Source organism: Zonotrichia albicollis, chromosome 3 (assembly GCF_047830755.1).
Source record: "Zonotrichia albicollis isolate bZonAlb1 chromosome 3, bZonAlb1.hap1, whole genome shotgun sequence".
Lineage (NCBI taxonomy): Eukaryota > Metazoa > Chordata > Aves > Passeriformes > Passerellidae > Zonotrichia > Zonotrichia albicollis.
Window position 1 is genome coordinate 55,444,593 of NC_133821.1, and position 21,490 is coordinate 55,466,082.

Here is a 21,490-nt window from a genome sequence, read left to right on the forward strand (position 1 = left end):
AGGATGACTGGTTGATGCTGTTACTGACTCCTAGGTGGTTTACCCTGTGTGTCAGAGGCAGTAGCAGCCCCAAGGCCAAGGGCCATCACGGGGCTTTGCTGGCTCCTCTTCCCCATGTGCTGCTGGCACGCTATGCAGGTTGCAGAGCCACTCATCACAGGCAGGAAACAGCTACTGCAAAGCCAAACTTCCTAACTCCAGCCAGAGCAGGATGTGATGGCTTGGGGTCAAATGGCAAACTGCACCACGTGGCAACTCTCCCAAGTGCACAGCTATCTGGGAGGGACCTCATCTTGCTGCCAGTCCCCTGCCCTGAGAAGTCTTCCTTGTCCCTGTTTTGCTCAGTTTGGCATCTGAAGGCTTGCATATTATACTGCTGATGCAGACCAAGTACAAAAGGAGCTATCAACAGCCTGTTCTCTATTCAGGGAAATCTCTCTTCAGATAAATTTTTTCCAAAGTATGAAATTATTCAGCCTGCTGGAGCACAGGATGATGCTTCAGCTTCAAGTTCAGAAGCCTCTACAGTCCAGGCAGTCCAGGTTGCTACTGACACAGTTCCTCAGATTTTCTTGTCCATCTCACACCTCTGTGATCCCACTGTATTAGCCAGGTCTCATGTGATCAGCGTTCACAAAACAAGGTCAAAAAATAAATATACCTATCTTATCTTTCAAATATAGCCACTGTCTATGAGTTCCCAAAAACACTCCATAACTGAAAACTGGCACAAACCCACAAGTAATGCTGGAGAACAAAGGACCTGATAATTTCTCCTGACCCAAATTTAAAAAAAACATTAAAATATCCATTTACTAATGAGGGGTTCTGTCCTCAGTGCACTCCCAAGCCTCGGAGATGTTCTGTCATACTGTTCACTAATTGTTTTCAGTGTTTGATGTGAGTATTTTTGGCAGTCAGTTTGTCATGAATTGACACTTATTTTGTCAACCTATCTTCAGCAAAACTGCACACCCTCCCTCCTCGTAGACCTGTCAGAAACATAAAGATTACTCACTGCATATTTCTAAGAAGCTCCTGAAGCCAGCACTTGGAGTTTGCATAACAACCATTGTCGACAATCCACCTACAGCAGCTTAAAAATACAGATTTGAATGGGTGAAGAGAGGCTGGGAGTTCTCAGAAGGACAAGTCAGATTCAGGATTTTATTAATAGAACTGGAGGTGTTCTCATGAAGGCAAAAAAAACCCCAAACCCACTCTCTTGTTATCTTAGCTGTCATCAGCAGTCACCTTTTCAAAAACAGGCAGGCGAGATGCAGAGTATTCCTGTAGATGAGCAAACAGAAAGCTGCTGCAGAAAAACATTGAGAGCATGATGGAGAGCAGCAAGCACCACAGATCCTCTCCCAGGGCCTCCTTGGGAAGTGCTGGGTGTCCACTGCCCTTGAAGAAGGGACTTCATTTATTTTTTTTCAGTCTGGTGCCACACATGGAGGGTTAAATGTCAAACAAAGGGAACTCACCAGAAAGACGCTCACAGAGCTGTTTGTGGCATGGGCTCCAGCGGTCTCTCCAGCAAAATAAAGCAATTCTATTAATTGGAGTGCACAGCAGGCACTCACCAAAACAGCAGATGAATTGGTGCAGATCAGCAGTGGCTGTTGGTGAGGGCAGGGCACAGGACAGGGAGGACATGGGTGGCTGACTGTGTTTCTGCCACGCTGCCACAGCAGCACCCTGGCCAGCCCTGCCTCCACAGCTCAGCAAGGGGCAGTGCAGAAACCTGGCCACCCCCTAAGCCGGGGCTTGCTCCTGGAGGATGACAGGCTGTGGCACAGCAGAGAAGGTGCTGCCCTGCCTGAAGGGCTTCCCATGCACTGGTGCCACCTTCTCTCAGGTCTTGGAGGAAAGGAGGGACATTGGGGATGGCCACAAGAGAGAGTGGCATGGGCAGGAGAGCCCAGGGAACAACAGCGACATCAGAGGCATCATCCAGCCGCGTTAAAAACCTCCGCTCCAAAAAAAGTCAACACTGACAGTCTTTTCCAAGCCAAATGCCCAGCCTGTTAGGTTCACCATTAACAATAATCCCTGCAACTTTCTCAGCCTTGCTGTTTACACAAGCTAGAGCTTTCATACATAAAACTCTTAAATGAAAACATTAAAGAGCAGCTGGCGCCTCTTGGAAAACTCATAAAAAGTCTGTTTCCAAACAGTGTCGCTTCTATACCATAAATTTCTATATTTCTCACTCCCCTCATTCCTTATTTCTGAAGACATTTGCATGAAAACAGGAACTTTGTTTATTAAAGAGTTCATCTGCTCCTGTTGTTAATTTTCCACCTGAAGCCAGAATCCCCCGGGTATGACATCATTAGCACAGCTCTGGAAATGATCATGAAGTCACAAACAGAGGGTTAGGGCTCCACTCAGAGAATAAACAGTGAGAAGACAGAACCTCTGTCACTGCCAAACCCCAGATCCTTATCCAGTTTTTCCTGGAGCAACATCCCATTGACTTCAGTGGGACATTGACCAAAATAAGGCTGTCAGCAATTCCTGTTTCAACCATTCCTCCCTTCCTGTTCCTGCCTCCAGGGCATGAGGGATTTGCCCCGTGCAGCAGGTCTGGGTCAGGAGAAGCCCTGCCCTGGCATGATGCTGGTCCTCCCAGTAGCACACCCCCCCATTGCTCCCTGCAGGCAGGGGGGCACCACCTCATCCCTATATCAGTTTCTGCGAGCATTCCCCTTTCCAGCTGTGCACCATGACACGTCCTGCTTGCATGAAGCCCATGTGGGGATCTCATGCAGCCCAGGAGAGCAGCTGCTAGGATGCTGGAGACCAGAAGGGAGCCCTGCTGCAGCTGCACATGGGGCTGGCTGTGGGGGAGAAGGGCTGCTCCATGCACAGCCATGGAGAGGAACAGCTGTCTAACAGTGCTGGAGTCTGGGGATGACTAAGGGCAACTGCAGATCAAGAATAAATACCTTTACAGGGAGACCTTTAGGAGGGAGAGACATGGTTTGTGTGCAGAGGCAGAAAAAAGAAACAGAGGAGCTAATATGTCTCCTTGTGTGAGGATGGGAAGACAAAGTACGGATGTCTTTTATTAGAACAGATCCAGCAATACTAATCAAATCTACATTTTCACCTCCTGCTCCATGAAAAGCACAAGAAAATGACTGCGAGCTTAGAGAGCTTCATTAAATCTCTTTTCACATACAAAATCTCTGACACAGTTGAAGCCCTTCCCTCCCATCACCAGGCAAGAACAGCTAGGATGTAATTGCTCAGGCCAAACAGTTTTTAATCTGACACCCATGCATGCAAGGGGCACATTTGTCATGTGATAACTCTCTGCATGGAGCGTGACGTGCCTGTGATGGGTCTCTGCATCAGTGCCACAGTGCTGGGCTGCTGCAGCAGCAAATAGAACCTGGCTGTACACAAATAGCACTCTCCATCCAGCAGCCTGTGGTGAGCTTGTCTCCCTGCCTCCCCACCCTGGGCCACGTCAGCAGCTGGTCTGGCTGCTCAATACTGCTGTTATGGAGCAGACACCTGAGCACAGAGCACTGAAAATCTACATGCCTGTGAGAATGGCATGTGGCTGAGTGGGACAGAGACAGTCTGGTTTGAAACAAGGTTATTAATATTGCATGGGGAAGGTGGAGGCAGAATATCAGATTGATCAGATACAGTTCTTAAAGGATTCCTTCAGTTTATCCTTGAACTCTAAGCTTTAAAACTTTTGCATACATATTGCTACATCTTTATCCAGTGCTGGTGCTGGGATCCTGAACAGTGTTTCAGAGATATTCACTATTTGTTGCATATGAGTAGGTAATATTTAGTACAGCAGAGGAGAAAGGAAAAAATATATATACATATTTACTCTTGCAAATAAAGCCTAAGTTTTTCCCTCAGTGAAATCACTGTGATTTGATTGATCACCACAAAACTGCTGCATGGTGGCAGTGCTCTGTTTTCATGACCTGATTTGGGCTTGGCTGCTGGGAGATGCTGTCTGGAAGAGAGTGAGCCAACGAGTGCTCCAGCTGCATGGCACAGCACGACCACCACGTGCCTCTCTTGCCCCAGCTCTGCCACCAGGTCCCACTGCCCCCAGCTCCCTCCAGAACAGCCCACAGGCACCACAGCCTCCCATTTCCTTCACTTTGGGCCATTGTTACAGCAAGTCCAAGTGTTTTCCTTGGCATGGGCCAGTAGTCCCATAGCACTGTACTTCCTCCAAGCAGAATAAGTGTTATTTAACAGCTCTGATTATTTTGGAGAGTTGTTCAGCCTCTTTTTTTGAAAAAAAGGAGAATACATTGAAACTGATTGTACTGGCTGCTTGAGCCTATTTTTTCTGGATGGTCCTCACTCTCTTTGTATAAAATGTGGGATGCAGATCCAGGCAACTTTTCAAGAAGGCACACTGCCACTGTCATGTGTGCCTTGCTTAAAGGAGTTGTCACCTCTGTCAAGATAAGCATGCAAAAAAGGGAAACGCAGGCACACTGGGAAGAGGTGTCCAGTCTGTGCTCCTGGTCACCCCAGTACGCACCCAACTGAGTCAACAGGAATTTGGTCCAAAGCAAGTAACAACAGGAAGAGCTGATAAAGCTCCTCTGGGTGCTGTTATTTATCCCCTTAGCACACCTCCTGATAGCATAACTCCAACCTGTCAAAGAAGGGTTGCCCTCATTTCTTGATGTGGATACAGGCAGACAAAGAGTAAATATTTCAGTGCAACAGAAAGTGTGTCTGACTCATCATATCATCATCATTTTTCTGGAAGCCATTGGCTTCATTCTCTTTCCCCAGCCCTTCCCTTAGGACAGTTTACTCCAAGACTTCTGCATTTTCTCAGAAACTCCCCAATGTTCTCTTTGAGAGTCAGCATTGTTAATTTTAAAGAGCAATCAGGAGACGAGCCCTCCCTTGCTCTGCCTTCCAACCCTTGTTTTACCATTTCCTTACTTTCAAGTCCCAGTGTAATAAATGTTCAAGGTCTTCCTCCCACCTGCTTCTCCAAGGCAGTTTTAAATTAGCCATGATTTCCTTCTCTCCTCAACTTCTCATTTTTTCCAAAGTCTGTACTATCAAATCCTAACGCCCTCCTTTCCTCTTTGTTATTTGAGGCAGCCCTGCTTCGTGCTCCTCATTCATGAGGACACTTCCACCCACTCCACTGAGCCAATATTCCCCACCTCTGCTCTGCATAAATGCTTTCATCCCCACATTAGTCTAGCTCTCACTTCCAGCAGCTGCTTTTTATTTCAGAGTGGGTGGTTTTTTGTTATTGTTGGTTGTTTGTGGTGTTTTGCTTTGTTGGGGTTTTTTTTGTTTGCATGTGTGTGTATGTGTGTCTGTTTTATGGGTAGCCCTTCACACTTTCTGAAGTGACTACTTTCTTGGGAGGAGGGCAGATCACGGCAACAGAAGTGAAGGTTGCTTGCTGGAAAGATGATTTATTCTCTTGAGTATGAAAAAAAACCCTATTGCTGCTAACTTCAAGTGGGCCCACCCTCTGCTCCAGGCATCTTTATAGCCATGAAAATTACAATGTCAGTGGTATTAGCAGCACGAAATGGCAGCAGCTCTCTCCACTACAACTCCCTGCTCCTGCAGGGATAACAACTGAAACTTCAAATTAAATTGAGAAGTTGCCCCTCCAGCCAATGCCTCCAGCAATCTTCCCCAGAGGAAAGTGGGGCCACAGGGCTTGAGTGCAAAGGTAGTGAACCTCCAGGCTGCTGGAGTCTGTGGGGGAGTTAGTGCCAGCATTAATTTTTTTACAATGAGGGTGGTGAAACAGTGCAATGTGTTGCCCAGAAAAGTTGTGGATGCCCCATCCCTGGAGACATTCAAGGTCAGGTTGGACAGGACTCTGGACAACCTGATCTAGGATACCCCTGCTTACTGCAGAGGGTTGAACTAGATGACTTTTGAATGTGCTTTCCAACCCAAACTATTCCATGGTTCTCTGAAATCTGGCAAGCATCCCCATGGGCAGAGCAGGCTGTGGCCCCAATGCCCAAGGAGAGTGACCCAAGGAGAGTTGGCACAGGCCAAACAAACTCCTGTAAGCTAAGTGGGAGGGCTGGTCAGCCAGGCCATGGGCACACCCCACCACAGCTCTGCTGGTGTGACATGGCCAAAGCTACCTCCAGAAAGCAGCCTGGGCTGGAACTGGGCTGGAGTGGGTGCTGGGCTCACCCATGGATTTTCTCCTCCTGGCCAGGAGTTGGTCTCATCAGTTTGACAATGTCATCTCACCCCAGCCTTTTGGCTTCCCTGAACTGCTTGGCACCACCACCACAGAGGCCCACAGATGCATTCCACCTCCTGCTCCCTCTCACTTCTCTGGGCTTTCATTCTCCAGACTCTTCTCAAGTTCTTACTTTATTTCGTCTGTTCCCACACAAGGATCCAGGAGCCATAAATGGATCAAGCTGTGGCAAGATCTAAAACTGTCCCATCTTTAAAAAGCCAGAAGTACCCTGCAATCTGTGAGAACTAGCCAGTCCAGCCACAGCAGTGACATATCCAGGCCTGGGATAAAACAGTTAAGCTTGCCTGGCTTCTAAAATCCCATAATACTTGTGTGCACAGAGCTGTTACACTGCAATTTACTCTAAATTGATACTCCATTTATCTGTCCATAGCTTTGGCATCTTGCTGCCCCAGCACTCCTAAATCACCCTTCTTAGACTTTCCTTATTTAATTTTCCAGCTCTTCAAGCGAACCCTTCCACTAACAGTCCCTGAATACCTCTGCATCCTCACCTTTGAAAACGCTGCCCCTGTCTCACTTTCCATGCAAACATGTTAAGGCATGGAGCTGAAATGTCATGCCAGAAAAAGCAACCCAGGTTGTTTTGGTACATGCAGTGGTCAGCATGCCCTTCTGGAGAGCCTACCAACATGTAACTAATATCCCGAGTTTTGGAGCCAGGCGAGTCCTATTCATTCTCTTGCCCAAACCACAGAGACAAGAACATCCAGCCTCTCCAGCATCTCACAAATCCTGGGATCGACGTGGACATACAGAGAGGGAAAAGCTGAAAAGCCACCAAGCTGCCCAGCAATGCCAGCATTATGATCTGGGACCTTCTCATGCTTGTAGAAGCAGTCATGCCCCTTACTGGAGTGGGGAGGCTGTGACATTTGACTGAAAGTATTTTATCTAGATGCAGATGAGACCTCCCTCTTGAACATACAAATGAGTTTGACCCACTTCTGAGATAAAAAAGTCAGAGGAAAGCCTGGGGAAAATGGAATCTGAACAGAGTAAAAAAGAGACATTTACATACAAGGAATAGCTGTAGCACCAGACATCCTTTTTTTTTTTCTGCTAGCTTGCCACACCACTTTGAAAAATCCTTCTGCTGCAGGCTTTAGTCCTGTGGTCAGGGGAGCAAAGGCACACAGCACTGCATATTAAGCATCCCCTGATGCTCCAGTGGTGACAGTACACTTCAAACATATGGGGTGAAAATCCCTCTCAGACACCAAGGCAACCCCTGCTTTGCTGTGCTTCTTCATGGGCACCAGAATGAGCACAGAAACCAATCTGCCTAGGGCTGGCATCTTTGATTTATTGATTTATTTTGAAGATGTTGTTCCTCTTGCACATCTAACTCCCCCCTCCAAGGGCAAAAGACCTTTGCACTTTTCTGATGACTTCATCCTTTGTACTCAGCTCCCACAAGCTATAGGTCAGGGATCGGATGACGGACTTGACCCAAAGTGGCTGACAAAGGCTTCTCATCTGCTTGGCATGGCATTCAGAGAAATCGATTCACTGAGGTGTCAGTGCTGCATTGCATTCAGCAGCAGCATGCCATGAAAGGCACCAGCACATCAGTGGGCTTATTGACCCATTCAGCAGAAACTCCAGTGCTGAGCATCCTTCTCTGTTCCCCATGGTCTGAGGGCAAACCTTCCTCCAACCATGTGTGTCATACTGAGTAGAAAGAATAAAAGTTTCAATTTTGCAGAGTTGCCTTCCCAACACTTTTCACAGGCAGGCCTGAAATTCCTTCTGAATGAGAGGAATGCCATGTCTTTCCAATATCAATGAATATTTCATCATTTCTGCTGTGCAAGTTAGTGTTCAAGGAGATACTGGTCAGCATGGAGACAGGAGCAGGTACAAATAGAAGAGATGTGCCACTGCTATTCCTAAAAGACAAAGCAGAAGGGAAAAGCATCTTCAGATGAAGTCACCTTTCCCTCCAGGTTGTGTCATCTTCAGGCACACAGGTCAGGCCTGAACTTCCTTTCTAATCTTGCTCCATCTTGCCACTGAGCCAGATTTTATCCCTCCACAAAGTCCATCCACATCACCTCCTCTCATTACCAATACTTCTCTGAGCACATGTGCTCTCTATTTCCCTTCTCAACTCCTTATGAACTCATTTAGCACTTTTGCTGGTTTGCCCTGTTAATAATTGTCAACTTCTCTGTTCTCTCTCACTTTTTTCCAGGCAGAAGGAGAGAACATGCCTTCCCAGAATTAGCAGCACTGTCTAGGAGTCTCTCATCAGTGGGTAAGTGTTAATGTCCTGCTAGTGTCCTTACCCCTGTGCCCTCAAACGCCACCCACTGGGCAATGCAGCACTTTATGAGACCACCTCACAGTGGAAACCAGGTGCCATAACAGTAACATAAATTTTCTCAATTCCAAAAATTTGCAAAGGATTATGCTCCAGTTTTGGGGTTTTTTTTCATTAGCTGCTTGGTGTAGTAAAATTAAAGACCCACTTATGATAGATGACAGTAGATCAACAGTGTTCAAATGGAAGCCTACAGATGTTTTTGCCAATGGTGTCTGAATAAAACAGAGACTCCAACAAGGCTATAGTTTGGCTAAGGATCAACCAAAGATATCAGAACTTCTTGAGTGCTTGAATGTTTTAAGGCACATCCATCAATAACTGAAGACAGAGTTAGTTCGTTTCTTGAGATATATTTAAAGTAATTTGCAAAAGCAAGCATGAAAACTGAAAGCACCATGGAAATGTGCTCTGAATGGTTACACTACACTGACTGTGGAAGGAATTCAGCACAGATAAGGGAATATATATATTATATGTGTATATATATATACACACACACACACGTAAAATTCAATGTGGAGCTGGCTGACTGGTTCCAGCTCAGCTGTGGTGCCCCAAAATGCCCCATTCTGCAGCCTTCTGAAATGACAGGCTGTCTGTTATGAAAATCACTTTGAACTTTCATATTTCTGGCCCAGAGTCTCCCTCTAGAATTCTCCTATGTATTAACTGCTTTTGCATATGGTAACTGTTTTCAAAGCCGAGTCACACACTCAGCATATCTTCACATTGTGGTTTCACTATGCAAAGTGTCTATGCTCCTCTCTTCTAGGTACTCTATTTGATGCATCCCCCTGCCTTTTTACCTCATGAGGGGCCCTGTCAGGGCTTGCTCCCAGCTCCAAGAGCATAACTGAACATGAGCCCACCCAACTAACCCGGCTGCTTGCATGGAGAAATGCCTCCCAGTCTGAGATGGAGCCTTGTCAGGTTACTGGATAAAAAAAGCCCTACATTCATTTCTCTCGCTCACAGGCTCGCTGCTTAGTCAGCTGTTACACCGCCGCATAAAACCTTTGCTAAAAGAGCTGTGGTAGAAAATAGCTGATCAGTAAGTCTGAAGTGTCAGAGCAGTCTGGGTAGGTGGAGGCACTAACAGGAAAGCAGGAAACCCAGTCTGTAAGCTTAGGGCTGGGAGAGAGGAAACCGTTTCCATTCAGTACAGAGATTGCAGGGCAACATTGATGGGAGGGCTCAGCCTCGGCCAAAAAGCCATTTTTTTCTCCTCTGTTTTAATAATTCCTGGTTGCTGGAACTCAGCACCCCAGGGAGGAAGTGTGGGCCAGCCTACACTGAATGCTGCTCCTTGCTCCTACCCTTGCAGCCGCAGGGAGGGGAGGCAGAGGATCTATAAATGTATTTCACACAAGTGTGTGTGAAATAACCCACATAAATCACCCTGCGAGACTTTTTTAAAATGCCTGCTACCTGTAACACCAGCCACAATTAGCACACCAGCTTATTTACATGTCATAAATCTGTGGCTCACAAAGACCTGTTGTACTGACTTTTCACCACAAACCTGCGAGCTTTGGTAAATTCGTTAAATCAGACTCACCCCTTTCTTATAAAGGGTTTCAAGCAGCTCACAGCAGCATAAAGGTAAATCACAAAGGGCTGCCTTGTCCTCCCAGACTCTGATCACAGCTCTAGCATTCACCCCTTTGCAATTCCAAATCCTGATTAGATCTGGGAATAGATTCTGCACATGGATCTAAGTGTGGGGAAACAATGCACCAAAGATCTGGAGTTCACTAAACCCTTCAGAGGCCCACCGACATCTCCGAGCCTGGCAGCTGTTCCAAGGCAGCTTTCAGTTTTAATCACAAATTATTCTCCTGACAGCCCACAGTAAAATTAAAGCAAGCATCACAAGACAAAGAGGCTCAACTTTGGTTTACAAATTTCATGCAGGACCCTTTGGGGGTTCTAGCTTGATTCCAGGAAGAGCAAACGAGCCCCCCAGATGCAGGAGCTGGGCCCAAGGCAGCTGTGCCGATGGGTCCTCACACCCTGAGGTATCTGACAGTGGTTCCTGCTCATGTCTGCACCTCTGGCCAGCCCCACTGGTGGGTTACACTTTGCTGCGCCCAAGTACACACTGCCATGGATGTCACCGCACCAGGTTCATTCCTTCTCCTCCTCACTGACCAAGCCCAGAAGGGAAACACATCTCTTACAAGCAGCAGGAACCACAATCTCTCATACCAGGTGTGGGTTGTGTGAGGGAAATCAAAAGCAAGTTATGTTTGAACCTGCAGTGCCCACACAGCTTGACCAAGCCATAAAAAGGCAGCTGTGTCAGTACAGAGGCAGCCAAAAGTGTCCATTTGCTCCTGTGTGAGCAGGCATGTGCTTGCAGCGTGGTCTGAGCACTGCCTGGCACACTGAACCCTCACTGCAAATTAGGGATGAGGGATTATTTTTTAGTTTCCCCATTGCAAACTAAGGATTTACCCATCGGTCCCACAGAGGTCTTGTGAGGATAAACTGAGTTATTTGAACATTTTGAAGGCTGGAAGCGCTAAGAGCCAGACGGGAGGGAGTGGTCCAGAGAAGCAAGGAAGCAGAGCGTACATTCAGTGGAGGAGGTGTTCCAGCTAACACACAGAGAGCTCCCTTGCTCCCTGAAAAGCCACTCCAGACAATTCCTGACAGAGTGCACATATTGCAGAGTCTCATGCATTCCTTTTTCCTGGAAAAGCACAGAGCAGCAGTGGTTTCAGCTCTGCCTGGGCTCTGACCGCTCGGAGCACCACACCACTCCCAACGCGCGCCCATTAGCAGAATTTAGGTCCCGCTTTGCTCATTCCTTTTCCTGCTCCATTCTTGGTGTCTTCCAAGGGCAGATATTTCCACATCTCTCTTCCCCAAAATAAGGCAAAATTATTCCTTGTCCTTCATGGGACTTACTGTACATCACAATTTATCATCTTTAGTCAATGGGGCAGCCATCCCAACTGGCATCATCATACCAGCAGGCAAAACCCCCTAAGAAGTGCAGCAATTCATTTATCTCACCAGCACCACACTGCCAATGGGGATGGTAGGAAGAAAATGATCCGTGGGCTCTCACAGCACCCACCAAACCCAACAGCATGTGGAGATATAAATACAGAGCAGCCCAGAGCTCAGCATGGCAGCCCAGTGGCTGGGTGCAGAGAAAGGGATGGATTTTCACACCCCCGTTCGCTGCTGGCTGAATGATCCCCTGTCACACATGGCCATGATCTCCACACAAGCAAGAGAAGGGAAAAATCTATGTGCTGCAGCCAGAAAATATTCTGCAGATTAAATCATGCTACCCTGAGCTAAGGAAGGTGCTAATAACAAGAAGAATTGAATAGAAGAAGCAAAAATTGAGTGTTCTGGACACTCCAGTAAGATTTCCATCTCTCCCCTAAGCACAGCAGGGCAGAAAGGCTGCAGAGTGGACCACCAGTATATTGGCATTTTTCCCCACTAATTGAAGTTTCCACTCACATAAAACTATTTGGTGTTAATACATTGCACTTTCATTAAAATCACGTCACTTCAGTTCTTTATATTTTTATTGTGGCATATAAATTACACTGTCCAAACAACAACAACAACAACAATTAAAAAAAAAGGAAAGAAAGAAAAGACATTATAAAATGAAATTCTGAAATTAAGTGCTCCATTCTAACCAGAGAAAAAAGGAACGTTTTGAACAAAATAATTTGGCCCATATATTTTTCTAAACAAAACTGTATGCAACAACAACAACAAATGCAATCCTACAAAGACCATTTGTATTAATAAAATGGTATTTTTGCAATAAAAAAAAATTGCTGGCAAAGTGTTCAGCTGGGTTTATTAGTGTCATTAAGAATCCTCCCACATTCTCTTATTTTTCAGCAGCTAGCAAAGAGGTACGTTCAGAATTTCATTATTTGAGAATGAGGCAATAGATAAAATAAAAAATAAAGAGCAATTTGTACTCCCCTAATGGCTTCCTCTCCAAAGCTTCACAGCAGTTTACAAAAAACTCCATGATTTAACCTCCTTTCTTGAAATGTAGCTATTCCCCCTTTTTATGGCAGAGAAAAATATCGAGAGAGAGCCTCTGTTCATTTCAAACATCTGTATTCTGAGTGCCAAGGGCGTGATTTACCACAGTTTACTGTGCTCCAAATCAGTGTCCAGGATAGGTACTCAGTATTTCTAGCAAAAAAGACCACAGGCATCTCGCATCAGCTATCCCAGACTCCTGGAATCTGCAACAGAGCTGGAGTGAATTTGGGACAGCAGGAAACTCAACCTCTGTTCCTTAGCTCTGGGCTTCTTCTCAATTTCCATGCTCCAGGGCACAAGAGGCAGAGCCTTTCACCTTGTTCTAGCCTTTTCCAAAAACACACGGGATATTTCAAATGTTTTGTTAGGCAGGAATAAGCTCTCTGCAGAAACATTGACTGGGTCAATTGTCTTTTGTCCATTTTACAGCCTCTGCATTCCTGTTGGGCGACACTTAAAGACTCAAAAGAATTCCCAGTATTTAAAAAACTTCTTATTTTTAATGTTTTCTGGTGCCAAGACTGACAGACGTCTGTGCACGTATGGAAAAGGCAGGAAAGCAGGGCTGTTTCTGGGGAAGAAATGCTTCTTTCATTTCCTTCCTTCTTCAACATTGGTTGATATTAATTTTAAACCTGGCTGGCACTCCACAGTAAGGAGAGTGAAAGATCTTGTTATTTCATCCAAAAAAGTATCAAATAGGTGTAGCTGTAATTTTAAAGCAACCCTGCCAAGCCATGAAGTTCCCAAAAGGACGATGGCTTTCCTGGCAGCACGGGGTTTGCCGTATCAGATGCAGCAGACTACCAGATCACAAAACCTTACTGCTTCATTCTAGCCATGACCCATATTTCATCCTGTGCTTCAGAAGAAGACGAAAGGCCTTCATAATGCATCCTAAACATTACCATATGGAAAAATCTTGAAGTATTTAAAAAGGATAAGCAAGTAGGGTCCTATAGAAATACTAGGACACTATAGCATTCATTTCTAAAATCCTAGTGGGACAATTATAATGTCTCTAATTTTCTGTGGGGGGGAAGTATATTCCTGATATATTCTGTAGGCAATGGTGATGAGATGTTTTCATCACAATAAGCACAGGACAGAATGCAAAAATATCCAGATGACCAAACCTGTGAAAAATCGAATTTCTGAACTCTGCCATTTTTAATGCAGATTGGCCAGGATTCAATCTCTACCTTAAAAATTGTATAATGACAGTAACTATAAGACTCAGAACCAGAACAAGGACCAATGAGGCTATTAATAATAGTAATAAATGTAGCCCTGCGTGAGGAAAACAGCCAAGGAATAAAAAACCCCGTCATTTTAGAATATGTTATGTACTCTGAAAAATTCCCACTACATTTGAACAATGCAGTAGCAATAAAGGAGCAATTCCCTGTCTCGGAAAAGAGGCTGCAATCCACCCTGTGTTATCAGATGTTGCCTAGGAGGTCAGGAATGCTCCAAATGGCGCTGCTTCTCCCGGGCTCTCCTTGCCCTTGGGGCACAGGCACCAGCCGGGCGTCGGGAGCCGCGGGGCAGGGACTGCCCGAGCATCCCTTGCTCCAGGAAGGATAAGGAAAGTCCATGTCTCTGCCAGGCTGCGCAGGGAAAGCAGGAGGAATAAAAACAGGACCTGTCTTGCAGGAGTGTAACCATGGCGTTATCCGCAGCATGATAGCTTTCCCTGGAGAAATGGTCTGTGTGGGAATGGGGGACATGCAGCTGGCACAGGGCCCCTTTTCTAGGCTTCAGTGCCATGAGTCCTGCCTCACTGAGCACCTCTGAGAGCCAGCAGCCTTACAGCCTCCCTCCTTCCCATGCACCTCCAGCTGCCACAAGTCTGCAGATGTACAGCTGCATTTTGAACAAATACGTTTCCTTTCCTTGTACAGTATTTTCTTGGGCAACTCCGGAGAGCAAGCTGAACATTTTGGTCCTTGGTTGCACAGCTTCAATGCCCAAATCTTCCCCTCCTCAGGCAGTAAATGCAGCTATTGTTTTGCCAGTTGGTCGAGTTACTCTTTTTTTCACTCGTGTTGCTGCCAAGGTAATGCACAATGTTACACGCTTTAGAAACCAGTCCCGGTTGTGTAATGCTACCCTACCACCACCAAACAGCTTAGGACTGTGTCAGCCCAGGGAAAAAAAACAAGCCTGGAAGCTAGAGGAGAGAAGATTAAAGCAGCAGCATGGTTTTTAATTGTGCCTTAGAATTTCTAATCTAGTTAATGGTCCTTCCAGCCCATCCTGTGTAAAGACACGAGCATGTGGCATGTACTGAAGGAGGATCAACACTGACACACTGACAGATGCGCTTATTGGCACAAGAGACTAGATTAGCTTTTGGACTGGATTTTTTTACTTGTTAGCTAGCCAGCAGCAACTTGCTTTTTTGGAGGGGAAGGGAGGGATCAAACAATTGCTGCAAAGGGATATTAGTTCCCTGGCACTTCATCTTCTTCCATTACAGATTCTCTGCTTGAACATGAGACAATGCTGCCATTCCTTCCCCCTGACTCACTGGCAATTCTTTATCCATCTCTGGTTTGCTGCTTTGGAGATTTTTTTGGCTGGAATTTGATCACCCCCACCTGCCCTTTTATTCTCTCTCCATATTTTTCAACACTTCTGTCTCCTTCATCACATCCCAAAGCTCTGCTGTGCAGTGAAATCCTGTAAGTTAACCAGAAGTTCAATACATCCACTTCAATCTCATGCAATTCTGCTTGCCCATTTGAGGAAGATGAGGAGCGAGTGCCTCGCACCGCAGGCACGCCGGCATGCGTGGCAAAGAGCACAGCACAGAAGGTGGAAAGTGGCTGCCTGCCGAGAGGGACGCAGCTAATGTTTAACAGCACACGTATGAAAGCCAGCTCTGTTCACATTCCTCAGGAGAGCTGTCCCACGGCTTCACAGAGGGCTGTTCACACAAGAGGGCAGGAGTAATTAAGGAGAACCAAATTCTAGCTGGTGGGAGAGGTGGGGGATTGCAAAAGTCCTTGGAGCCCATCCAGGACACAGGTTAGAGGTTAGAAGTGCCATGGGTGCTCTTGCTCTGACAGAAGAGAGCTGCCAGAGGTGTCATGCCCTCCTGAGAGACTCACAGCTTCTCGGAATCTGAGCAGCAGCTGAGCAGCTGTGTACACAAACATCTTCCATCCAGCCCATGAGTTCCCAGACCAGCCCCCTTTGCCATCTCGCCATATTCCAACAACACAGGCAAGTGCAAGGGGCTCGAAGTTTGAGACAAGGGTGGCACTGTAACTGGATTGCACTTTTTGACAAACCTTCTGAGTTCTTTCACTCTTCCCTGCTTTCCCTTCTGCTGAGTCCTGCATTCCATGTGCATGGTCCCCAGCCCTTGGGACCCTTGGTCCCACAGGGAGAAGCCAGTGCTTGCACACCACATCAGTGCTTCGAGGGTGGTGGGAGCGGGGACTGTGATGCAGCTCAGCAGAGACAGCACAGCCAGGGCTGCCTGCAGAGGGGTGCTTGTGCCTGGCTGGGTCTGTGGCTCTCCTGCAGCCACCCAGCCCCAAGGCTGAGCCTCTCACGGAAGCTATTCATGAAGCAAAGGCTCGGGCTGGGACACCACCCCTGCTTGTGGCAGCGATGCCAAGGGACACGCTTCCAGAAGCCAGCAGCAGTCTGAGGAGCCCTTGCAAACACCTGGCTCCAAAAGAGGCACGCTGGCAGCTGAGCCTGTACCCTCCCATGGAAGGTGAATGCACACTGCTTCCCTAGAGCAAACAAACAGAAGCACACCAGCCAACTCCCTCCTAGCCCACAGGAGCACTGCCAGGTGAGGAAGAGAACAATTCACCCACCCACAGATGAGACTGCAGCACAAACAACCACATAGGAAAGAGGTGAGCCACTTGAAGGGGCCAGTTAGGCAGGCAATAACAAGGCCTGCACGGCTTTCAGGCTCCAGAGAGCCACCAGCCCTCAGCCTGGGGGACTGTGCTGTGTGCCCCAGGAAGGAGCCAGAGTAGCTGCCAGGAGCCTCACCATTCCCTCTGAGGGCTTAAATAGCTAGCATGCCTCCAGCGTGTCCACACACAGGAGTCCTGCTGCTTCACTCGGCCAAACTGCTCCTTCAGTGGTTCTCCAAGCACAGTGTATTTACTTTTTAATTGGGTGAGCAGAAACAACTGACCCCAAAGCTAGTGAAGAGCAGGAAGGGGCTCATCAAGTTATATGGCTGCTTTGAGCCAGCATTAGCATTGCTGCACCCAGCTGTGCTCTGGCTCCATTTTCCATGGGAGGGTTCAGGGTCCCAGCCTGCCCCCAGGGCACAGCAGGCATGTCATGGAAATCTGGCCTGTGCCCACGGAAAGTGCAGCCTCCAGTCAGGCTTGTGCTGCAGGCTGTTGCTGGCAGAACAGCACCACTGAGGAGTGTGCATGGATGCAGCCATGCAGCGTGCCAAAGCAGGAGACACCTGCAGCCCTGAGAAAAGTGCAGCTCCCCAAGGCATTTCTCAGTCCCATGTCCCAAATGTCATCACATGGGTTTTGCTGAGCACAGAGGTCTGAGCAGAGAGATGGCTGGTCCCTGGAATAGGAGGCTGGTGATGAATCCTCTATCCAAAACTGCAGGTGGCTGGCCCAGGGCACAAATGGCAGCAAAAGCATTGATCTTTTGGCAGTGAGAGCAGAGGGATGCCAGCTCCAAACCTGACCTGCAGTTCTGAACCACATGTTCAGCTCCCTGTTCAGAGGCAGGACAACCTGTCCTCAGTCACAGCCCTGCTTGAATCCATGCTCTACAGATCCAAAACAAACAACTCTGAGTTCCTGGTAGGGCTGAGGAGCAAACAGCAGGGCCATCAGCAAGAGCCAGGTGGGAGCTTCTGGCTCTAAGCCTGAGAGAGCTGGGGAGGAGGAGGAGAAAGCAACACAGCGATGGGAACATTGCTGTCCAGAGAAGGGGGGCAGCAGGGGTGGCAGAGAGTGCACAAGTGAGTTCATAACTGTCTGTCAGGGACCCACCTCTTCACTTAGGAGATGTTTTGTTGTACCAGCTATAGCTCAGCACCTACAGGATCACCAGCATGACAGCAGGAGCAGTAGGCTGCCACTTTCTCCTGGTGACCCAGGGTGTTCACCCATCAGTACACTTGCACTCACCCACATACAAAAGCCCCAGGCCATCTGCTCTTCTTCAGACTGCAAAATTACGTAGTTTGAAAAGTCCTAAAATGCTGATTCCTCCCTCAGCAGGGACACAGTTCTCCAGAAATACAAAGGCATGAGTCCACTGGGGAAAAAGGATATACTGGAGAGTAAAACACTGTAGCGGTCTGTCAATGCCATGTGGGATGCTGCTGAAAGAATTTTGGAACAACTGTGAGACTTTTTGGATGCTCAAAGACTGAATGAGTCAAAAAATCATCTGTGTCCTACAGAGAAACATTTTAGAAAACAAAGCAATTGGCTTCTAGCAACATGATGTAACCTTGGTTTTTCCTCCCCTTATTGTAAGTGCATTTCTGGGTGTTTGCTTTTAAAGCTGTATCCATTAATAATGTGCCTCTATATTTATTTAGAGATATGTCAAACAAGGAGCGCTTATCCGTAGCTCCAGGCAACCCAACAATTTTAATACATAAACAGCTATATAAATGAGTCTCATCATCGTCCAACAAAAGCTTCAGCAACAAAGAGCCCCATAAGCACACCATCTCTGCTCAGGATGCTCAAAATTCGGCATCCACTTCAGCGGCCAAGGAGAATAGATAAGCTTTCCAAGGGAACCAGCTTGGGTTATTACAGATCAAATGGAGGAACAAGTTGTTTGCCTTTCCTTACCTTAAAAAAAAAAACAAACCCACAAATGGAAAAACATGGGCCAGTTTTTCAAGCAAGCTCGGCACGTTGCCTGCCTAAATTACACTTACATGCAAGTGCATGCAAATGTGTTGTTTCCCTGGTCATATGCCTGAACTGCATCCACATTTTCCTCAAGTGCCTTCTGGAACGTGACAGGACACGCACGAGCAACCTCCCCAGTCCTTCAGAAACCAGAGCATGGGCATGCTGGTGGGAACAGAGGAAACACCTGCATTCCTCCACAGCACAAATGCAGCCAAAATAATGATGAGTCTGAAAAAAGCCCGACGGAAGGCAAAGGTCAGGTTGCTGGGACCTTGTGGAGCGGAGGGGGCTTGGCTCAGTGCTTGGCAGGAGGGAGCCTTGTGTTCTTGTGCTTTTAAATGCATTTTCCTGCAGGAGATGGGGGAAGCCAAATAAAAATAAGCAAACATTTTCAGTTTCTGCTGCAGTTCTGTAGAGGGGTGACTAAACACTGCTGGCAGTAGCTCAGCCCCCACCAGAGCCTGCTGCTGCTGGCTGTATCCCTTCCAGAGAGATGGAATCTGCCTGCCATTGAGGCAAAGGAGGTGCACAGTGGGGCATAACGTGGCACCTCTGTGCCAAAAGGAAGCAACTGTGCCCCTGTGCAGTGCTAGCCACTGCTCCAGTGAAAATCTAACCAATGCACTTGCTGAAACCTTGCAGGACCTATTGTGCACATCCTCCAACATGAAACACCAACAGCGATGCTTTGGCTGGCCTCGTGGGGAGGTCCTGCTTTTTCCCTGGGGAGGTGCTGCTGATTTCTCAGCTGGGCATCATCCATCACACACGGGACTGAGGGAAGGCATCAAAGACACCACAGAGATTCAGTTTCCAAACTTGCTTTTCTCTTCCTGGATGGGAGTTACATGCAAAATGTAGGAGAGGGCCACAAGAGAGAAGGGTAAGAAAACCCTCAGTAGTTCAGCTTAGACATCTGAGGTTTTTAATCCTCCTCCCTCTGCCTGTCTGATGCCCAAAGGAAAAAATAAAGTGCTTGGACTGGCCAGTTTGGTGTGAGTCCCTGTCCCTCCCTTCCTGCTCCCCCTCACTGCAGCACAAGAGGAAAAACACTTGAAAGGCTAGGGGGTGGCCTCAAGGATGTCTGCTTTGCCTCCACTCATGCCACTCTTCCTTTTGTATCTTTTCTAACATCCAAAGAGGAAAAAGGCAGGACCATCTCCTGTACCCAGGTGCTTTTCTCACACACACACAGACAAGCACATTCCCATTCAAAATAAGACTGCAGTGCATTGAACTTGTCCCTGAATGTAACCCTTCTGGCTTGAATAGCCCTGCTGGCTCCTGCCTTGGGCAAGGTTTCAGTTTCCCTGTGGCTTGATGACGTGATTTGGGCAGGATTTATGAGGCTTACAAAAAAACACAATTAAATCTAAGGGGCAATGAAGGGGATTTTTTTCTTTTTTTTTTTTTCCCTGCCTTTTCATTGCTTGTTTCTAGGACTAAGGCAAAAGTTGAATTGGCAGAAGTTCGCTGCGTTGGCTGGAGCCTGAACTTCTAGCCAAAGATGTTTTCTTCAAGCCTAGTTAAATTAATTTCCTTGAGTTTTTCAAACATTTTCTTTGCTCTAAGTGACTGAGAAGCCATTGACATTTCAGTTGAGGAGCAATCAAAATACAGGACCCGAAGGGCCAAAGCTATCCCTGCTGTAACTGCTGTGGCTGGCACTGCAGCTGCCAGAACTGAGGGAAACAGCTGAGGTGGGCATCCTGGAAGATAAGGCAGGTAGGGAGGAGACGCCGGGTTGGGACTGAAATATCCCCTGTGCTTCCAGCAGAAGAGTCATCCCTTTGGGAAGAGACCCAGCCAGGTCCCTGTCTGACCCTGAAGGCTTGAAGAATGGATGTACCCACACCCAACAGAAAGGAGCATGACCTCCACTGGAAACTACACATGCTGGAAAAGAAAAAGCCTGTGTCCTAACTTTGTGCTTTGAGTCCTGTTCAATAATTAATAACAGAGTATGCTGGAACTGTGTCAGCCATGTCATTTCAGGTGAGGAAGGCTGGTGTTTTCTAGGTACCAGCTCTGTAAACCCCTGCGGAGCAGGGTGCCAGGGCAAGCAAGGGTCACACGGTGCTCAGCGAGGCACGTGCGCACCCACAGCCACGTGTGCCCAGGCAAATGCATTTCTCTCTCCTGCAGAAACTAAACTTCACATCTTGGGGGCTGATTTTCTTAATCCAAAAGCAAAGGTCAAACAGAAAGTACATGGCTTTGGTTTATTTATGGAGAACCTTAGCCATCAGACTTTCCAAAAGCATCAGCAAATTTTGCACATCCATGTTTAAACCCCTCAGAAAGGTGTTGTGCCCTGCCCTTCCGAAGGCCCCCCTGTTCAGATGCTGTGCTGGAGGTGTCAGGAGCCAGGAGTCTGGCACAGCACCAGCCGGCCTGGCACATCCCACAGCAGGGCCATGTCCTCCACCGGGAGAGGGGACACGGTGAACTCAGACTGTGTATCCTCTAAGGATGTCAGCTCTCTTGAATTATTTACTTATTTCTTATTACATTACTGAAAAGGAGAGTGAGAAAAAAACCCTCCCAACTTGCCTGAAGAGGAAATGAATAGGGAAACTTTGAGATTTCTCATCCCTCCAAAAAGCCCCTTGGTGAGCATGGCTGCTGCAGCTGCCCCCAGGAGGCCTTGCAGCACCTCAATCCCCATACCAACAAGGAAGTACCAACAAGGCACTTAACCACAGAGCCAGTTTCTTCTCTGAGCCTTCGGGTTGCCTCAGAAGTTTTTTAAACAAGACGCTTTCCTGTTTTTGAAACCTGTGCATCCGTATGGTTTGCAGGTTACTCAAATAACCTTATCACTTAGAGCAACGCTGGCATGAATTTCAAAACTGCTTACTGCGGTGCTCCCCTCCCCTCTCCACACATATCTATTTACTCATAGGGAGCCTTATTTACAGTATCTTCCTGCCAACTGCTGACACAGAAGAAAAAAAAGCCCTGGGT

At 47.3% G+C, this 21,490-nt stretch overlaps 1 long non-coding RNA gene across 1 annotated transcript in view; it reads right to left on the reverse strand.

Moving 5' to 3' along the window:
- LOC141728538 (uncharacterized) overlaps window positions 1–21,490 on the reverse strand; it is a 91,775-nt gene that overhangs the window by 46,177 nt on the left and 24,108 nt on the right. The gene's annotated exons all lie outside the window — the stretch shown is intronic.